Here is a 23287-nt window from a genome sequence, read left to right as displayed (position 1 = left end):
CGTCAGTATTGAGCAAGCCACCAAGGCTGGTGCACGCAGCATGAGCTCACAGCACCGCTGTTCAGCTCTTGACCACAGCATCGCCTACAAATGCCATAATATATATGATCCTGCTATTATTTAGTGATGATAGTATTATAGAAGACCCCTGACTGTGATAAAACTGACCAGGATTCTGATAATAGCAGGATTGTGGTGATATTTAGTGCTGTGCTCCATGGAGGAAGAAGTAAGGCTGTGGGAGGGAGAGTGGTGGCATCGTCTTCTGACTGTGTGTGGTCTTCTTTTATTGACTGCACTCACCATACCAGCTTAGTGGTTCGCTATGGTGAACACTAATGTAGATACTTATATATAATGTGTGTATAGGGTGTGAAGCTGATGCAGGGAAAGCATCCAACAGGCATGCCCCAGCTACGGTACAAAGACGTATGCAAGAGGGACCTAAAAGCCATGGACGTCGATCTTGCTATGTGGAAGACACTGGCTGCAGACCGTTCAGCCTGGGGGCAGTCTGTTCAAAGAGGTCTCTCCAAGTTCGAGGAGTCACTTGCCAAGGAATCGGAGGCAAAGAGACAGAGAAGGAAGGCCGGTAGCCAGGAAGACAGACCAGAATTGGACTTCGTTTGTGCTTGGTGTGGGATGGACTGCCACTCTCGGATTGGCCTCATCAGTCACACCAGACGCTGCACCAGGATTGACAACTAGGGCGCAACTCCATAGTCTCCCAAGACTGAAGGATGCCTACTACTAGGGTGTGATAACAGCAAGAGGAAGAGGTTGGGAGCCGCCATTTTGGTGAGGGAGGAGCATCCTCTGCACGACTTGTCATGTTGTTTACTGGTGGCCACTATGGTCTTTGGGCACCATACCAGCTTATTTGTACAGGTATGGTGAATAAAACAGGTAGATACTTATATATAATGTGTTGGAGGAGAAATATTAGTGCGTCTGGCCTTGAGGGCGGCCGTCACCAGCTGACTGTGTGAGTAGCTACGTCTTCGTGTCTTTACTCACCATAAAAGCTTAGATGTACAGTTATTATGAACAAAAATGTAAATACTTATATATAACGTCTGTGTATAGTGAATAAATGCAAAAACAGTATTGTGGGAGGAGAATGAGGGCGAGTGAGGTGTCGTTGCGGGAGGGAGTGGCTGGCTGGTGTGTGGCAGTCACTCCTCGTTGCTCTTTGACTCACAATACCAACTTAGTGGTTTGTTATGGTGAACAAAACATGCAAATACTTACAAATAACCTGTGTATATAGTGTAACAACAGCAAAATTATTTGTTTATTGTTTTATGAACATAATAATTGAATCACTAATATGCACACCATAATTTTGAGTACGGCGATGGTTCACACATTTTATTATATAAATATATCACAATTCACTGTATTGAATAATATTACTGCAATAAAACTCAGAAAAAATCAATCAGACACATTGAAATAATTAGATAATAATATATTTGTGGCAACTGCCGCCTGACAGCTCGAGCGGAGTAGACCTCGTCTGGCGAAGGCTCTGCTAACGCCCCTTTTTTGTCAGACTTCCCTACCCTATTGCGGCTAAAATATGCCACCTACGATTTTTTTGTTATTTTTTTCCGTGATCAGGGAACAAAAATGAACACTTCTATCAGACGAAAGAATTTTTTTGGATTTTTTTTTTTTGTTGTGCCTGTGGGTGTTTAATCCATTTGGGCCCCTAGCGGTTTGAGGGTTAAGAGATTACTTAATTTTTAATTTGATTAATTATGTTTCCTTTTTTATTAATTATTTTGAATCTGAATCCATTTATTTATTCATAATCTTAATCTAATTGTCTAATTCTTTGTTCTCTTCTTTTTTTTTTTTTTGCCTGTGTATTGCCTGTCTATGTTGCATATCCTTGCCCATCTTGTATTATTACCGTATAATATTCATGTATTACAATATTAATGTAATTCTTAATTTAGCTAATTATTTGTATTTCATTTGATTAATTATTTGAATCTCAATTCGTTTACTCTAGAAATATTAATTTGATTAATTATCTAATTTCCCACTCTTCTGTTCTTTATTATTTTTACTTTCATATCTGGTAAACTTTATTACTTATATACAGTATCTGCTAAATGTTATTACTTACATATCTGCTGAATAATATTAACAATCACTTCTCTACTCTTGCATTTTTTCTTTTCAAATACAGTGCATCATCACTCTAACAGACCCCGCTCTAACAGACCCTGCTCTAACAGACCCCGCTCTAACGAATTCCCGGATGGTCCAAGTGAATTGCATTTGGCACTAAATGTTCAGTGGAACATACAAAAATTCATTTGTGTTGTTCCACTGATGGTGATGACCTAGTCCGGCATGGCAGGGCTGTGAGAGCTGTGTACTGTACACACTCTCCACATCGTTCACTTCAATATCCATATCACTAGTAGCAGACACCTGTGTTAGGTCTTTTTCCAGATTTGGGTTATCAAAATCACTGGCATGCTCATCTTCAAGCAATATGCCTTTCTATTCCAACATCAAATGATGTTTTCTTGAAAACAAGGCCGACTAGGGCTGGGAGCTTGATATGGATGAATACGACATGGTTGCTACCTTGAATTGAGCCTGCCCATGACCGTGGGGAATGCTGGGAATTTTTTTAAATCTGGCAAACACCTCAGGAATCCATCTTGTACCCAAGTCAACGCCGTGTTGGACAGGTGTTTGGGAGCCAGAGGCGCGTGTGCCACTCATTGTTGCTCACTCAGTACTAACCCAGCCAGCAGCCCTACGACATTCTGGGAATTTTTTCCAAGATGGCTGCCTCTCACAGTAGGTCCTAAGAGTCCATTTTGTACCCAACCTACCGCGAGCGTGCTTCGACCGTATACAAAGAAATAAAAAATACTTTTGTCAGTTGGCGCAGTAATTGGCGAATGCCATTTGTCGTTTTGCGCAGTGCAGTGGTTAAGGTGTTATGCGCACCCCTGATTGAGCAATATTATGTGCTATTTGCATTTCAGAGGGTTAATACACTCAACATAACTGGGTAATAACACCATGATTAACCCTTAAACTGCACAACACGTCCTATGATGTGTTGAGTAACTTGCTATAAAATGTGCATGATGTCATATGACGTGATGGAATACCACACAAGATTTGAATGGCCATCGGGGTAGGGGGGCCCCCATATGCTGCCTAGGGGCTATAGTAAACCAGCTGCCATTTTGTAAAAAAAAAAAACAGCTCACGCTACCAATGCATGGGAGGCCCCAATTACCCAGCGGTCACCATGGCAAGCGCACAGCCAAACGCCTCCAGCGCACACACCACGCAATCACTTACTCAAGAGCAAATAACTAGTGAATTATTTTCTGATGGTGAGGAAAGTGATTTTTGATGACCCTGACATTGATAAGGACTACAGACAATTGACCGATGATAGTAGCACAGACAGTGAATATGAGATACAGCCTCCTCCCACGGCGAGGCATACATGCTCACCCGTGCCTCCTCGCCCAGTGTCTACTCCAATTCACCCACGACCACACAGTTCTTGTGCTTATTTAGAGTATGAGGATATTTTGGACAACGAGTCAGAGGAAGGTGATTCATTTTCTGGTTTTAGTGAAGTGGATTCAGAGCATAGTGTTACCGTGCCTGTTGCTAGTACCAGTGGTGATACCAGGCGAGAACTTGTCACGTCAGCAGCGTCTCGCCCAGCCAAGCGCTGCCGTATGGCACCACATGAGGAACCAAGACCCTCATGTTCACGTGATTTCACCTCACGTTCACATAGCGGCCGTACTTTGTGTAGACGGGCTACAGCTCCTGGTCCACGGTATACAACGCTTCCTCGCTGTCGTGCCACTGTTGCACCTCGCAGGACCCCAGGTGTCCTTGTGTGGAGTGATAGTGACGATTTTAATCCTCTAATTGGCAATAAAGCTTTGGCAATAAAGCAATTGGCTTTGGCAATAAAGAAGTTGGGATTACAGACCTTTTCCCTGATAATGGTGAGGACATGTGTGAAATGGATTACTTTAGAGCATTTTATGATGAGCCGCTCATGGAATATAATGTACACCAAATGTACCTTCATGCGACTCATCTCATTGGAAAAGAGATAACAGAATATTCACGATTGCAGCATTGGAAAAACTCTACTGTAGGTGAAATGTATGGATTTTTGGCAATATGTATGTTGATGAAACATTGTGTCAAACACGCTATCACAGATTATTGGAGCAAAGACCAGACTATTCCAACACCTTTCTTCGGGAAATATATGTCCCGAGACAGGTTTCAGATACTCCTCAGGTGTCTTCATTTTGCAAGTAATGAGGACCGGACAGAGGATGATAGATTTTGGAGAGTCAGACACTATATGAATGAAGTGACTGGAAAGTTCAGAGATTTCTATGTACCAGCACAGAAGCTGGTGATTGACGATTCCCTTGTGCTTTTCAGAGGACGTGTTGCATTCAAGCAGTATATTCCCTCCAAACGCAACAGATTTGGATTGAAATTCTTTGTTCTTCGTGACTGTGAAACAGGATACGTGTTACACACGATTCTGTATTCTGCTAGCGATGTAGACATTCCCGGTAACGACCAACATGGTTTCTCAGGTAGTGTGGTGAAGTCACTGATGGTACCATGGATGAACAAGGGCCACATTTTATACACGGATAACTGCTATACAAGTCCCTTGCCAGCTAGGTTCTTGATTTAAAATAGAACTGGATTGTTTGGTACAGTAAAGCCAAGAAGGGAAATGCCAGTGTTTGACAATAAACTTGAAGTTTATGACTGCCAGCTAAGAAAAAGTGATCAAATACGCTCAGTTACGTGGAAAGACAAAAGAGAAGTGAACTTGCTGACAACCGTTCGTGATGGTACAATGATGAACAGTGGCAAGGTGAACTAAGTAATGCAAGAACCAGTATATAAGCCAGATTGTGTTCTTGACTATAATATCAACATGCGTTTGGTTGATAAATCTGACATGATGGTGGGCACTGTCGAGTGTGTGCAGAAAACATTAAAGTGGACGAAAAAAGTGTTTTTCCGTCTTGTTGACATAAGCATGCTGAATAGCTATTATATGTACAGTATCTGGTGAAAACTTGACGTAAACCAAGTTTCCGTTCGTTTGCTTTTACACTTGGGACACAGTTATTAGCAAAGTTTGGCAAAGATGTTCCTGGCATACAAAGACCCATCATGAACCCAGTGTTGCAGCATGCTGCTACACCCAGGAACGCTCACATGGAGGTCATTCAAGCACACAGACTAAAACATTTGCCACCAGCTGGAAAGCATGCAATAGACAAGCGTGATTGCTTAGTTTGTAGAACAAAAAAAAGAGATCAGAAACGTAAACATGTGCAAACATGGTGTGAAGCGTGTGCAGTTCCATTATGTGCTGTCAACTGCTTCAATGCCTACCACTCTCTCCAAGACTTCTTAAATGTGCAATAATATTACAAAAACCTGTAAATAGTGTGTGCATGTGTGTGTGTAAATATAATAATGAACAATGTGAATACATATTATATTGGCATAATGGGAAAACATTTTTGTGCGCATGTGTATACTCAATGTATGCAGCATTTATTACCATTGAACATGAAGTAACATTATATGCAACACAATTAGTGAATATTTGTGATAAAATATGCGTAGACACTATAAATATTGCCGCGAAAATAAATTCGTAGCAATTCTGGCTGCTTGAAGACTGCGCGCGATGCCTCTGGGCCGCACCTTGCATGAGCAAGCATGCAGGGTGTGACGTCATCGCTCATATTGTCGACTCATTTATGCCATTTGTATGTACGATTAATTTTTTCTCTCTTGTGGTCAGGGAACACAAATTAACAGGTTAGGAAACAATTTTTTTTCTTTTTTGTTATGCACCTGTGGGTGACAAGGTGCAAATAGCCCTTAGCAACACAAGGGTTAACCCTTAAACTGCGCAATGCGCCTGCAGGCCCACGTCTGGTTTGCGCAACGCGCCTCCGGGTATTTTTATTTTTCACGTTCCATTCAAAACTCCCGCGGCTACGTGGGGCTCACATCAGCTTCCTCAGGGCTCTTGTAAACAACGCCATCTTTAAAAAAAATCGTGGTCCACATTCCCGGGTGTTGGAGCCTCAGTAGTGAGTGAGCAACCAAGGCCGGCGCATGCAGTATGAGTGCACAGCACTGCTGTTCAGCGTGTGACCACAGCATCGCCTAATAATGTCAAAATATATATATAATCTGTATTATTTAGCCATGATAGTATTATAGAAGAGCCTGAGTGTGATAATGACCTGGAACAATGTTCAAATATCAGTGATTCAATGCTGTTCACGATGTTCACAGCACCACAGCATTATTTCGTCCATTTGGAATCTTCAAATGACTTCTTAGGTTCCTTTTCAAAATAAACGTGTGGTCAATTATTCATTTACAGGAATTAGTGACCAGGATTGTGGCTATAATTAGCATTGTGTGTAGTATTGTGGAAGGAGGAATTTTGGTGAGGGAGGGAGGGAGAGAATTGAGGTAGCCTCCACTGTGTGCGGGAGCCAATCTTGTTTTGCTCACCATACTAGCTTAGTGGTTCACTATGGGGAACACATATGTACATGGGTATATACAGTGTGTGTATATAGTATAATAACAGCAACAAGAGTATGTTGGGAGGAGCTATTTTTGTGAGGGAGGTGACGTCGTAATCGCAGCGTCATCTGCTGTGTGATTTCTCATGCAGTGTATGGTAGCAACTGTACTGTTAGGACACAATACCGGCTTACTTGCATAGTTCTGGTGAATAAAACATGTAGATAGGTATACATAACATATGTAAATAGTGTAATATAAACAGTAAGAGTATGGTGGGAGGAGGGGTGATGGCGAGTACGATGTTGGAGGAGAGAGGGAGGACTGGCTGGCTGGGTGTGGCAGCTCACACTCGCTGAGTTCTGAGTGTGTTTATGGTGTGTGACAGTGCAGAGTGTGTAAATGTGTTGTAAATATACATAAATGAACCTGAAACATTGGTGTGAATAACAGTATGGTGGGAGGGGGGGTGATAGTAAGTACGATGTTGGAGGAATAAGGGAGGACTGGCTGGCTGGGTGTGGCTGCTCACACTCGAGGAGTTCTGTGTATGTTGATGGTGAATGTATATACTGTGTGACAGTGTATAGTGTGTAAATAGATTGTATATATACATAAATTAGCATGATACATGGTAAATATGTGCAACATACGTGCACACATGTGTCTTGCACGTAACACAGATTCTTCGGACAGTAGGGATGTTTTACTGCCATAATATAGTGTACGTGTTCTTTATACATAGAATTAGCACGTAAAAACAAATAAAATGTATTTGGAACTGTGCGCAAAATATGAAAAAAAATATATTTGCGTCAACTCGCGCGCCCCAAGCCCTACTAGCCCCGGGAGCGTACGTCACGGGCGAATGGGGAATGATGACGTCACGCCCCAACTTATGGACCCCATAGCAGCCAAAGTAAATACAATTTCGATTTTTTTTTTTACATACCCATATTCAGGGAAGGGTTTTTGACACTTTAAACAAAAAATTCCAGAGAATTTATTTCCTGCGCACTGCGGGGGTGTCATATTTGGAGGCAACACAGTTAAGGGGTTAATACACTCAACATCACTGGGTAATGCCAATATGATTAATACACTCACCATCACTGGGTAATGATTATAATTAATACACTCGTCATCACTGGTAAATGACAACACCAACATTAATACACTAGTTAATGAAAATATCTTGATTAATACACTCACAATCACTGGATATCGACATCAACATGATAAACACACACACTGGTAGTACAGTAAGAATAAAATTGTCCTTACCATCATTAATGGGCAAGAGTTGTGTTTGCTATCGTCCTGGGTAGCCGAGCAGAGACTGGAAGCAGTGTTATCTATTAAGGCAAAATAAAACAAATTTAAGGTTTCTATGACTAAATTTTTCCCACCAAAACACAGTAAATATTTAGAAAAATTAAATAATTTTTTTTAGGTATTATACTTTGAGCAAAAGTAAGGAGGGTGGGCATGAGTAAGGAGGCTGGGCAGGAATAAGGAGGGTGGGCAGGAGTAAGGAGGGTGGGCAGGAAAGGGGAAGGGGGTATGGGCGGGTTCTCGGCTGCCTCCCCTCCCCTCTCTAACAGCCTACGTAATACAAACCATGTGCATTAACCCTAAAGCTGCTACAGCCTGGGCTGTAAAAGCTGGGGCTGGGCAAAAAATATTTGAATTATGTGAAAATTAATATTAAATGTTAAACAAATCTCCAACTTATTGGCTTAAGTGTCATGAAAGTTTCATCCCAATATGTTCAGAAATGTATTTTAGACAATTTTTTTTAAAAAGGAGAACATTTTGTTGATAAGGAGAACAGCTCCTGTTAACTGGAACTGAGGGATAATGCAGTAATAAAGAGATGCAAGCACTTGTCCAATGTACAAACAAGAAGAATAGTAGCAAGAAGTGTCCACAAAGTGGATATGCAGCTGGTGCCTGTATAGCATTGCTGAGTAATACATCATAATACCAATAATAATGAGTATGTTATCATGCTCTATTTTGTTAAATATCATAAAAATGCATTGCCCAATGTTAATATCTGTTACTGTCACCAATGTCCATTTTTTTGTCTCCTTTGTTTATTATCTCATTTTGTTGTAACCTCTACATCCTGGAGAGTGCATACCCATCCCCTAACTATGTCAAGATAGAATGAAATTGATCACCAAATGAATCAGTCACAACTGGCAGAACTTAGGACTTTGAAATTTTTTTTACTGAGTTTTTCACAGATTTCAAATTCTATTTTCTTTGTCTCTTTAGGCTGTTTTGATGATTAGGGACCAGATTAGAGCTTTATCACTTCTATAAAGTATACATTTTTATCCCATAAATCATTATAATTACCCCCATATTTTGTTTTTTGGGGGGTTATTTTTTCTTGACATCATTACAACACATATTGACCTACAACTTTCACATACTCGAGTACGAATGTCGAACAACGTTTATTAAAACATACAAGTAAATTAATGAATTAGGACTACCTTATTCATTGTCGATAACTTCAATTATCTAAATAACTAGAGTTTCAACTTTGAATCAGCTTAAAAAATATCCAGTTTCTGACCAATTCTCACCATTTTTACAAATAATGTGCACAGCTGTCTGTTCTACAATCCTATTACAATGGACTTTTCACAAACCCTAAACGATTAAAGTTATCCTTTTTTTCTAAATTTGGCGCATAATTCATATGCCACATTGACAATTTTTTTTACAGTAAACTAAACTGAAAACATATATTCTAAATCTATGAAAATGAAGATCCTATACTATTCTGAGAGCATAACAACACCAAATGAACAATTGGTGATAGTTTATATTTTTGCAGCTGATTTCAAAATCTGAAGTTTTCAATATTCACTTTTATAATTATTATTTATTTTCGTAATTTTCAAGTTACGTTTGTGATCATTTAGACAAAGTTGCAGGATTTGCTAGTATGCACAAAAAATTGGAAAGCATTAGAGCAAATTTGAGAAATTGAACTTTGCCATCAGGTCCTGTTGTATATGTATGCCATGCACAGCTTAAGCGTCATGAAAGTTTCATCCCAATATTTTCAGAAATGTATTTAAATTTTTTTTTTTGTTAAATAACATTTTGTTGGCAAGGAGACACTCTCCATTTAACTGGAACTGAGGGATAATGCAGTAATAAAGAGCTGCAAGCATTTGTCCAATGCACAAAGACGAATAGTAGCAAGAAGTGTCCACAAAGTGGATATGCAGCTGGTGCCTGTATAGCATTGCTGATTAATACATAATAATACCAATAATAATGAGTATGTTGTCATGCTCTATTTTGTTATATATCATAAAAATGCATTGCCTAATGATAATATCTGTTACTTTCACAAATGTCCAATTTTTTTTTTTTTGGGGGGGAGGAGATTTGTTTTTTCTCCTTTGTTTATTATCAGATTTTGTTGTAACCTCTACATCCTGGAGAGTGCATACCCATCCCTAACTATGTCAAGATAGAATGAAATTGGTCATCAAATAAATCAGTCACAACTGGCAGAACTTGGGACTGAATTTTTTGACAGTTTTTCAGATTTCAAATTCTATTTTCTTTGTATCTTTAGGCAGTTTTGATGATTAGGGACCAGATTAGGGCTTTATAACTTTATTACAGAATACATTTTTATCCCCTTAATCCCTATATTTTATTTCTCTGGGGGGGGTATTTATTCTTGACATCATTACAACACACATTGACCTAAAAGTTTCACATATTCGAGTAAGAATGCCAAACAACCTTTAATAAAACATATAAGTAAATTAATGAATAAGAACTAAATTATTCATTGTCGATAACTTCAACTTCAATTATCTCTAAAACTAGTGTTTCAACTTTGAGTCAGTTTTAAAAAATCCAGTTTCTGACCGATTCTCACCATTTTTCTAAATAATGTGCACAGCTGTCTCTTTTACAATTCTATTGAATGGATTTTTCCCAAACCCTAAATGTTTGGAGTTATCAATTTTTTTTCTAGGTTTGGCGTATAATTCAAATGCCACATTGACAATTTTTTTTACAGTAAACTAAACTGAAAACATACATTCTAAATCTATGAAAATGAAGATCATATACTACTCTGAGAGCATAATAACACCAAAGGAATAATTGGTGATAGTTTATATTTTTGCAGCGGATTTCAAAATCTGATGTTCTCAATATTCAATTTTATAATTATTTTTTTATTTTCTTATTTTTTAAGTTACGTTTGTGATCATTTAGACAAAGTTGTAGGATTTGCTAGTATGCACAAAAAATTGGAAAGCATTAGAGCAAATTTGAGAAACTGAACTTTGCCATCAGGTCCTGTCGTATATGCTCCCAAAATATGATGTATATGGTCCCGAAACACTATGCGTGCTAGTGGCTTTACAAGAATGGTTATCTTCTTGAGGTTATCTTGAGATGATTTCGGGGCTTTAGTGTCCCCGCGGCCTGGTCCTCGACCGGTCCTCGACCGGGCCTCCACCCCCAGGAAGCAGCCCGTGACAGCTGACTAACTCCCAGGTACCTATTTACTGCTAGGTAACAGGAGCATTCAGGGTGAAAGAAACTTTGCCCATTTGTTTCTGCCTCGTGCGGGAATCGAACCCGCGCCACAGAATTACGAGTCCTGCGCGCTATCCACCAGGCTACGAGGCCCCTGGTAATGGTAATTTAACTTAATTTCTTAATTCTCTGTTAACCCCCAATATATCTTCTTGTAAATAAATAAATAAATAAATATGTATGCCATGCACAGCTTAAGGGTTAATACAGAACTGTACTGAATAAAATGTATATAATGTCAAACTAACAATAATAATATTTTTAATAAAACAATTTGTAAGTTGATTCTATTAGAAATGTAGCTGAGAGACTTGCTGTAAAGTTAAACATAGACAATTTCAAGGCTAGCACTGAATAGATATGTCGATTTAAAGAGAGGTAATGCATCATTAACATGAAAATTTGTGGTGAGGCATTAAGTGCAGATGTTGGAAGTGCTAATGCAAATAAGCATAAACTTTCTCAGCACATGATATCTAATAATCAAAGCTGGTTTTAAGTGTACAAAGCAGATAAAAATGGCTTTACCTGAAAGATATGTATATGATAAGATATATGGTAAGATATTTAACTGAAACTATATATTATGAAAGATATTGTAATGAAGCTCACAAGAAAGAAACAAACTAAGATTCAAAAGTTTTGGTATGGTTTCACAGTAGGCCTACAGGACCAGCAACCAGCACTAGCAAGGACTGACCTTCCGAGGATGCCCAGGCAACTGGACCAGCACCCAGCACTAGCAAGGACTCACCTTCCGAGGATGCCCAGGCAACTGGACCACCACCCAGCACTAGCAAGGACTCACCTTGGGGGCTGACTCTGTGGGGGCCTCGTAGCCTGGTGGATAGCGCGCAGGACTCGTAATTCTGTGGCGCGGGTTCGATTCCCGCACGAGGCAGAAACAAATGGGCAAAGTTTCTTTCACCTTGAATGCCCCTGTTACCTAGCAGTAAACAGGTACCTGGGAGTTAGTCAGCTGTCACGGGCTGCTTCCTGGGGTGTGTGTGTGTGTGTGGTGTGGGGAAAAAAAAAAAAAATTAGTAGTAGTTAGTAAACAGTTGATTGACAGTTGAGAGGCGGGCCGAAAGAGCAAAGCTCAACCCCCGCAAACACAACTAGGTGAACACCTTCCAAGAATGCCCAGGCAACTGGACCAGAACCCAGCACTAGCCATAACTTACCTTGGAGTACCAATTGAGCTGTACAGCACAGTTCTAATGATATTAAATATACAAAGTGTAGTTTATATGATATAAGTGTACTGCAGTAGTGTGATTCTAGTGGTCTGTACTTTATGTACTGACTGTAGTGTATAATGTACATTTGTTAGAAAAGTTACTGTTCTTTAAGCAATTTATATTCATGTGTGTGGCACTCTCAGGATATTAAGGCTAACAAAGTTTGCACTACAAAACTCAACTGGTAGAGTAAGTACAGTACTGTAACGTGCAATATCATTTTATTTCATTGCAATTCAAATTCTTTGTTATTTAAATTTTTCAAAAGGCAAATGTGTACTGGCATATGTATTATTATTTATTTATTTTTTTTTGGGGGGGAAGGGGGATGCTGGGGCCGGATTGATGGAATGAATTCCACACATGAATGAATCGGCTACGCCCCCATATAGCTCGTTCAAGCGAGGGCACACTGTATTACTCATATAATTTCTACATTTACTATCTACATTTAATGTCATTTAATTTCATGCATTTCTTTGATAAAGTGTTTACTCGTGTCCTTTATGATCTTGGTAATTTGTAAGTTTTTTATTTATTTATTTATATACAAGAAGGTACATTGGGTTTGTGAGAATACATAGCATAGTACAGTATCTACAATCTTGTAAAGCCACTAGTACGCGCAGTGCTTCAGGCAGGTCCTTAATCTAACAGATAATTTTAAGTAGGTAAATTCTATCAGAATTAATAAAATGATAAATACATTGCAAGAAAAAAAATGAGATGAGAGAGATTAGTAAGTATATTAACCCTTAAAGTACGCATCACGTCATATGACGTGCTGGACGTTGTACCAGTAAACTGCGAATCACGTCATACGATGTGTTGGAGTACTACGCAAGATTTAAACAGCCCGCGGATACACGGGGTTCACCACACCTTCATCAGGGCTCTTGTAAACAGACGCCATTTTTTTAAAAAATTGTGGGCCAAACTCCCGGGTGTTATTGGCCTCAGTATTGAGTGAGCAACCAAGCCTGACGCACGCAGCATGAGCTAACAGCACTGCTGTTCAGCTTGTGACCACAGCATCGCCTAAAAATGCCAAATTATACTTGTTCATGCTATTATGTAGCGATGATATTATTACAGAAGACCCCTGACTGTGATAAAACTGACCAGGGTTCTGATAATAGCAGGATTGTGGTGATATTTAGCGCTATGCGCCATGGAAGGAGGTGTAATGCTGTAGGAGGGAGGGTGGTGGCGATGTCTTTTGACTGTGTGTGGCCACCTTTTATTGACTGCACTCAGCATACCAGCTTAGTGGTTCGCTATGGTGAACACAAATGTAGATACTTATATATAACGTGTGTATAGAGGGTATAAACAGCAAGAGAAGGTTTGGAGCCGCCATTTTGGTGAGAGCGGTGGCGTCGTCTGCACGACGCCACCGTGCAGACGACGGTGTTGTTTACTGGTTACCACGATGGTCTTTGGGCACCATACCAGTTTATTTATACAAGTATGATGAATAAAACAGGTAGATATTTATATATAATGTGTGTATATAGCGTAATAACACCACACAGTATTGTTAGAGGAGAAATATTAGTGCGTCTGGCCTTGAGGGCGGCCGCCGATCAGCTGACTGTGTGAGTAGCCACATCTCTGTGCCTTTACTCACCATACAAGCTTAGATGTACAGTTATGGTGAACAAAACATGTAGATACTTATATATAGCGTCTGTATATAGTGAATTATAGCAAAAACATTATTGTGGGAGGAGAATGAGGGTGAGTCAGATGACTGGAGGTAGGGCGGGAGTGGCTGGCTGGATTTAGTACACGGCGGTCACTCCTCATTACTTTTTGACTCTTAATAGCTACTTAGTGGTTCGTTATAGTGAACAAAACATGCAAATACTTATATATAACCTGTGCTTATAGTGTAATAACCGACAAAGTATTTGTTCACTGATTGATGAACGTAATTGAATCAACAACAAGACACTCGCCTGGCGTTCCGCGAGCGCTATGTCATGGGTTCGTATCCTGGCCGGGGAGGATTTACTGGGCGCAATTCCTTAACTGTAGCCTCTGTTTAACGCAACAGTAAAATGTGTACTTGGATGAAAAAACGATTCTTCGCGGCAGGGGATCGTATTCCAGGGACCTTAGGATTAAGGACTTGCCCGAAACGCTACGCGTACTAGTGGCTGTACAAGAATATAACAACTCTTGTATATATCTCAAAAAAAAAAAAAAAAAAAAAAAAAAAAAAAAAAAAAAAAAAAAAAAAAAAAAAAAAAAAAATATGCACACCATATTTTTGAGTACAGCAATGATTCACTCATTTTATTATAAAAATATATCAAACTACACGCTATTGAATAATATTACAGCAAAAAAAGTATGAAAAATCAATCAGAGACATTGAAATAATTCGGTAATTATCTCTTTGTGGCAACTCTGGCCTGACAGCTTGCGAGCAACAGACCGCCTGGGACGCACGCTGAGTCAGCGCCTATAATTTGCCAGACTTCCCCGCCCTATAGCGGGCAATATATGCCACTTACGATTTTTGTATTATTTTTCCCGTGATCAGTGAACACAAATTAACAGGTTAGAAAGAAAAAATAATTTTTTTTTTTTCAAAATGACATGCGCCTGCGGGGATGGCAGGATATTAGACCCCAAGCATGTTAAGGGTTAAAGCACATTGGTATATTAAAGCTCTGATTAATTACATTGACAGCTTGATTGGTAATTTAAACAAGATTAATAGACACCATACAGCAGATTGACAGCACAATCACCCCATTGACCCTATTAAACTTAAATTATAGTATGTTTATGTTACTCTATGTTCTGATAAGTTCCAAGAAAATGTCATGAGGAGTAGTTCTAAATTACACCTTGTATTTCCATTCTGTAATTAATGTAAATAAACTACTGTACTGTTGCTAGAACTACTGACTCCATAATGTAATAATCTATGCCTGTACTCTGACTATACTCTGTACCTGTAAAATAAGGCTGTAAAGTACCTGTACACATTTTTTGTCAATTTTACTGTAAATTATCTACTTAAAATTATCTGTTAGTTTAAGGACTTCCCCGAAACTCTATGCGTGCTAATGGCTTTACAAGAATGTAAAATCAACATCATTTCTATATTTTCTCTTAACCCCCAATGTACCTTCTTGTATATAAATAAATAAATAAATGCTTGTCATCCTTATGTATCACCTTTGTATTAATTTTTTATTTTCCTTGAACATTCTCATTTTGTTAACTTACTTCTCTTATAGTATTAAGTGTTTTACCCCATCACAATATTAATTAAAAAATTTCGATATTACTATTAATTTTGCCCGAAACGCTTTGCGTAATAGTGGCTTCATTAGTACAGTATGTGTAACTGCTGTCCCTTCAATTGAACAATACTCTTATTACACATAGAAATCACAATAGTGTGATGCATCAAATTTATTTATTTATTATTTATTTATTTATTTATTTATTTATATACAAGAAGGTACATTGGGTTTGTGAGAATACATAGCATGGTATTTACAATCTTGTAAAGCCACTAGTACGCGCAGCATTTCGGGCAGGTCCTTAATCTAACAGATAATTTTAAGTAGGTAAATTCTAGCAGAATTAATAAAATGATAACAGATACAAAGCACATTGGTATAATAAAGTACAGACTGATTGCATTGACAGCTTGATTGGTAATTTAAACGAAGATTAATAGGCACCATACAGCAAATTGAAAGCACATATAATAAGACAGCAATGATCACAATGGTAAAGTTGTATGGACTGGGTACATGAAGATTGGGAGATTGGGTAGCACTAGATACAGTGCAATTTTAAAGCAACAAGGTAGAAAACTATGAAGATGAAATTAAATACTTTTTAAGTTTTGTTTTTGAATGATGCAAAAGCTGGACATCTTTTCAATTCATTAGGAGTGAGTTCCATAGACTGGGTCCCTTTATTTGCAAAGATTGTTTGCACAGATTAAGTTTGACTCTGGGGATATCAAAGATATACTTATTTCTGGTGTGGTGATAATGGGTCCTATTACATCTGTCCAGGGAGAGTTTCAGAACATGATTTGCATTTAAGAACAGGGTTTTGTAAATGTAGTTGACACAAGAGAATGTGTGGAGTGAGATTATGTTTAGCATGTTTAGGGAGTTAAACAAGGGGGCTGAGTGTTGTCTGAAAACAGAATTTGTTATTATTCTGATAGCAGATTTTGCTGGGGGATGATGGACCAGAGGTGGTTTGCAGTGGTTGAACCCCATGCACAGATACCATAATTAAGATAGGCATAGATTAGTGTATAATATAGTGAGATGAGAGCAGAGTTAGGTACATAGTATCTGATTTTGGAGAGCATACCAACTGTTTTAGAGACTTTCTTAGTTATGTGTTGTATGTAGGTGCTGAAGTCGAGTCTCTTATCTAGGAATAGGCCAAGAAAATTTCCATCATTTTTATTACTAATGATAACATTGTCTATCTGAAGCTGAATTGCATTTGTTGATTTGCTTCCAAATAAGATGTAGTAGGTCTTTTCTATGTTAAGTGTTAGTTTGTTGGTTGACATCCATAAGTGAACTTTTTTTAGTTCATTATTAACAGCATTATTTAGTGTATGTGTTTTGTGGTTAGAGCAGATGAGGGTAGTATCATCAGCAAACAATGTAGGTTTCAGAATGTTGGTGACATCAGGCAGACCATTGATGTATATAAGAAATAGGAGAGGTCCCAAGATGCTGCCCAGTGGCACCCCAATGGTTATTGGTAGAGTGGAAGTTATATCGTTGATGGCTACACATTGGTGTCTATCACTACGATAGGATTGTATATAGTGCAGGGCATGGCCTCGGATTCCATAATGATGCAGTTTACATAAGAGGTAGTTGTGATTACCAGTATCAAAGGCCTTTCTCAGGTCAATGAAGAGTCCAATCGGAAACTCATTTTTGTCAAGGGCTGAGTAAATTATATCAAGGAGACTAATAATTGCGTCGTTAGTACTCTTTTGGGAACGGAAGCCAAACTGACAGGAGCCAAGTATGTCGAATTTTACGAGGAAGGAGTACAGCTGTTTGTAGATAATTTTTTCAAATATTTTTGATAGTACAGGTAGGTTTGATATGAACAAATTTGAAATGAGTTTGTTTGTTTCATTTCAAGTTTGAAATTAACAAATCCACAAGAGCCATGATGAACGTTCAAATCTACGTCCGCGAGTGTATAATGAAGGAAAGGCGAAGAGGTAGAACAGCTTATTGACAGAGCTCAGGTGCATGGGGGAATTGTGTAAAAACCTAGTTTGTGTCTCGGAGAGACTGCAGGATCGGTGGTAGGTCAAGTTGATTTCTCGGTTGCAATTCTTATCCATGTCGTAGCTCAGTCGATTAACCACCATGCTGCGCCGAGTTTATTGTGAAATTCCTCGTGCGCATGAAATAAAGTGTTCCCTAAAAGTTCTTTTTCTTAGTAAAATGATAAATTTCCTTCCCAGAACATGTCTATGTAAAAATAAATACCAAATTCCACTTACTTTGGCTCTGGGGACGTGGACAAGGTGCGTTGTGATGTCATCAGGGGCTGGTCGCCCGTGCGTGACACGCCCAGACACGGTCGCCCGGGCCATTCAAGCACCAGATGTTGGCACAAATATATTTTCAATTATCTGTTTTATGTATTTCCAATACGGTTTTATTTTGTTTTTTTATCGTATATGATGCATATTTGTATCCTTTACAATATGTATACAGTAGAATGTTCATAATGTTCCATGAAACTGTGATACATGTGTCAGCAATGTGTCCACAATAAATGTTTATTGTCGCAATAATATTTGTTAAAAATTCACTAAAATTACAATATGTACAGTTTCACACACTACACAGTAACACACTGTATTACACACTCAGTACTTCGGAAGTGAGTAATAATCAACGAAGTAGTCCAGGGTACACAGTGCGACTTCGCTCTCGTTGCACCAGGTACAGATAGAATTTTGCTTCCTGTTTCTTTGTTCTGTGTGCTTGCAAATAACGCACTCATGTACACCCTTGGCATTAGTACCTGTAGGTGGTATCTAGCTAAGCTTGTAAAACATAAGGTAGTCTTGCAAAGATTACAGGGAAAGATCAATTTGTAAGGTAGTCGCGAAAAGATCGCCTTGTAAGGTCCCACACAGGAAGAAATTCAGCCAGCCTCAAAGAGTGTCCGTCAGTCTGGAAGAGATTCAGCCAGCCTCAAAGAGTGTCTATCAGTAAAGAAGAGATTCAGCTATTCTTGAAAATATTTATGGAAAACACAACCATGGAAGCCGCTAACACTGTTTATCTATGCTACTTGTATCAGATCTATCATCACTGAACACAGAAAACGATTCATCTATGTATCATCTAAATAAATTGGAGATAGCATAGGTGGGCAAGGGTGGCGCTCAGAGCTACAACTGGATACGCTCGCTGTATTGTCCTCATAGGTGCTGGATCACTTGCATCTGACCTTTGTGTTAGGTTCTTATTGCACCTAGCTTCACAAATATTATAACCCCTTATATTCTTCAAACATTAAGGCTTGAATTTCACCGACAAAGCGCGATCTTTCAACTCCGCGTCGGACAGGTGTTTGGAGGCCAGAGGTGTGTGCGCCACTCATGGTTGCTCACTCAGTACTAACCCAGCCAGCAGCCCTAGGGCATAAGGGGAATTTTTTCCAAGATGGCTACCTCTCACTGGAGGTCCTAAGAGTCCATTTCGTACACAACCAACCTCGCACACATTTAGAAGGGGTACGAAAAAATCAAACCGAGTATTCTCGGTTGGCGCAGTTAAGTGGTTAAGGAGAGTCTGGGATCTTCTCGGATGTAGGTTCGAACCCTCGTCATGGCCCTTGTGGATTTATTAATTTATTACTCTTATGTTCTTTGTACACACTCTTTTGAATAAATAATAATATTATTACTGTATTAATATTATTATTATTATTTACTCACAGAAAATCACACTAACGTGATATACATCAATGAGAAAATTCACTCGGGCTGTGAGGCGATGCGAACCTGCAATGTTTGCGTCACCTCACAGCCCCAGTGGATCGTTCATTGATGTATATCTCCTTAGTGCGATTTTCAGTGTAGTATCTGAAGTTGGGCGTACAGTGTTCAACTACAACACTTTATCCCTTCACCTGAGTGCTTGGGGGGGGGGGGTCTTGCGTAAAATTTGGACTGGCTTCAGGACTTCCTGTGATATCAGTAGAAATCTGATTGTAAGACTTTTAGGAAGTCAGTGGTGGTACAGTGGTAGAGTATGCAGCTGGCAATGCCTTGGTCGTGGGTTTGCAACACTACACAGTCCCAGTAGATTTTCTCTATTATTATTATTATTATAAAAATTATCATATTCGATAGGCCAATGTCCACACCCCAACACTGCCATAGGTCAATGTCCACACCCCAACAATTCCATAGGCCTATTTCCACGCCCCAAAAATTGCGTGTTGAGGTGTAAGACAATGGTGGAGCAGAAAGTACTCCAGTACTTACGGAGGATGATTGAAATTGAATTGAAATTGAAATAAGTTTATTGAGGTAAAATACACACAAAGGGATGAGGTAGCTCAAGCTATTCTCACCCCGTTCAGTACAACGTGTTAGTACATACATAGACACACATCACGAACAATAAACCTGTTACCAAACATTCTGAGAGATAAACATGTACATTTCCTCCTTCACAAGTGGTATGGTATCAGACGTACACAAATACTTTTATGACCTAGTTATACGGATAATTCAACAAAATATTACAGTCTTGGTGCAAAATTCTTATATCTCTCAAGAATATCATCAACCTTTCCTTTGTGACACATCCAGGCTATTTGCTCAGGAACAGTCCTTATCTCAGTGTTTCTATATACATTAATCAACGGACAATCAAGAACATAATGGGCAAGGGTGTGAGACCTTAACATACCACATAGTTTACACTTCGTGTCATTATCATGAACGCCTATCCCATATTCCCAGTAATATTTGTACCCAAGCCTGAGCCGCATGTACACAGAGTCACTCCAAGCATTTCTCCTTTTACCATAAGTGAAAAGGGTGTTTTGACTCACATACATGTAGTGTTGCATGGTTAGACTTCTCTCATACATTATCCCTCTCCTCTCCACTCCTGCCTGTGCCTGAATATTTCTGATTTTGCTTCTTATTTGTATCATTGTGAATTCACATTCAATGTCAATTTGTGGTTTTGATGTGGCACGTTTGGCCAAGTCATCCGCCACCTCGTTGAGCACTATTCCAACATGAGATGGAATCCACATGAATTTCACACTATGACCTTTCAGCTGTATCTCAGCTATTCTTCTCTTACAATCCTCAACTATAGACATGAAGACTGGGTTTCGACTGTTTAAGGACTCCAGTGCTCCTCGGCTATCGACAAATACAAAAACATTTTTGTCGTCATGACGTACTTCCTCCAAACACGCCAGAATGGCCTTCAGTTCAGCTTGTGTGGATGATATATAATTACTAAGCCGGAGTTCAATTTTCCTGTCCACAGTCCCAAACTCCGTATATTCCCTTATTAGGACACCACACCCTGCCCTGCCATCCTCCGCCACCGACCCGTCGCAATATACATGTAAACTGTTGCCTCTTGGTAACCGAGATATCATGCTTCCATACATACACCGTAATTGTCCCGGTTCATGATGAATCTTTTTCACATTGAGGGGTACAATTTCGACGTCTATTTTCTGTACTTTCCAGGGAGCAGACATATTACCCTGTCGAGAGGGTTTACAGCAGTCAAGTACATCGTATTCCCTGAGGTCATGAGCTAATCCCCTCGTGTAGCGTGTCTCCCTCAGTTTCCTGGAAGTGTGTACGTCACTCAAGCAGGTCTGAACGCTCTCAAACAGCTTATCCCCTCCTTTTCTCCGCATGAAACGAATAGCTACTCTAGTGTTAATGTCACGGACTCTATCACACACACTCTGTAAATTTAATTCCATTCTCATTATTTCAATCATTGCATTTCTTTGACATCCAAGAATAATCCTCATAGCCTCGTTCTGTATCAGCTCTATTTTTTGAATTCTGCCTTGGCCTGTGTAAGACAAAACGGGTGCTGCGTAGTCTATCAGGGACCGAACAGTGCTTATGTATAACATCCGTAAGATATGTACCCCAACACCTTTACCAGAAAAAGCCAGTGCTTTTAGAGGATGCAGACGGGCTTTACATAAGGTGCTGATATGATTTATTTCAGCATTCTTACTCTCACATGTGTATCCAACATACATGCCCAGATACTTGTACTTCTGAACACGGCTCAGTTCCACACCATTTAGAGTAAGTGTTATATTTCTTCGTTTCCTATACTCATATTTGGTTTTATCTGCATTTATAACTAAGCCTAACTTGTGACAGGTTGTACCAAGTATGTTAAGAGCAGTTTGAATTTTGTTCCCGGAAGTGCCTTGTATAAGAATGTCATCAGCATATATGATCGTCGTGACCCCTGGAGGATACATTTCTGATGCTAATCTGTTCATTAATACATTGAATAAGGTGGGACTTAATACTCCCCCTTGTGGGGTACCTAACTGAAACCTCCGTTCCTCAGACATGCATCCCTGATAATACACCTGACCTTTTCTGCCTTGTAGATAATCCCTTATCCAGTGTAACAATCTCCCTGTTATTCCCAGATTGGCTAATTCGTATAAGATTACTTCCCCATTGGCTTTATCAAATGCTCCTTGTAGATCAACAAAAACTCTACAATTGTCATCCATATTAGACAAACACTTTAAGAGACAATCCGCAGTACTTTTGCCTTTGATAAAACCAAAGAGATTACTGGACATGTTATCACCTACAAGGTAGAGTAGCCTATTTAACAAAATCCTTTCCATCATTTTACAAAAGCAGGATAATAAGGAGACAGGTCTGTAGCCACCGTTTGACTTAGGGATAGGAATGATGACTGCCTCTTTCCATTTTCTTGGTAACTTTCCCTCTCTATAACTCATATTAAACAAATCAAGTAAGGGACTAGGTTTCATACCGGCTAAATAATTAAGAATGTCATACGTTACTCCATCTTTCCCAGGAGCAGTAGAGCTGCCACTTTTTATAGCATCCAGTAGCTCATCGTGAGTTATCTCAGTGCACGCTATAGATCTTGTATTTAAGGCACATAAAGTTACTCCATTTCTAATATTTTCCCATGACTCAATGGTGATTCTCGTGTCTGCAGGTAAGGACTCCATACCAGCAGCACTAGCCCATTTATCTACTAATTCATTAGCAACCTTCCCTGGATCTGAGTGAGCAATGAATTTGGTCTTACAACCCCTGACTTTATTTACTGCTCTCCATATGTCTTTAAGGTTCTTAGTATTACCAATGGACTGAGCAAAGTCTTGCCAGTATCTGTCCCGCGCCTCCTTCCTCACCTGACTGCATTCCCTAGCCACTTCCAACATTGTATTTTTCTCTTCATCCCTCATTCCATTTTTTATCCATTCTTTATGTGCACTCCGTAGCATTCTCTCCCACCCCTTGACTTGCTGATCATTGGAATATTTAAATTTCTTAGGTCCATGCGTCTTGCTTCCCCTGCCCCCGTTATTTTCCCTCTGTACTAATTTCTCTATGTTCTCGACCATATCCTCGTAAAAACTATCAACGCAGAGCGGCGTGTATTGTTGATACCAATCTCCCATATTTTGAATAAAATAATTTTTCATATCTTTATTAATATTTAGCCTTTTCCTTTGAAAGTGGATTTGTTTTTTCCCCAGTGGTAATTCAACGTTCAAGGCAAAGTGGT

The sequence above is a fragment of the Procambarus clarkii genome, chromosome 38, assembly GCF_040958095.1.
Source record: "Procambarus clarkii isolate CNS0578487 chromosome 38, FALCON_Pclarkii_2.0, whole genome shotgun sequence".
NCBI classification, from domain to species: domain Eukaryota; kingdom Metazoa; phylum Arthropoda; class Malacostraca; order Decapoda; family Cambaridae; genus Procambarus; species Procambarus clarkii.
Note: the sequence above shows the minus strand (reverse complement) of the source record.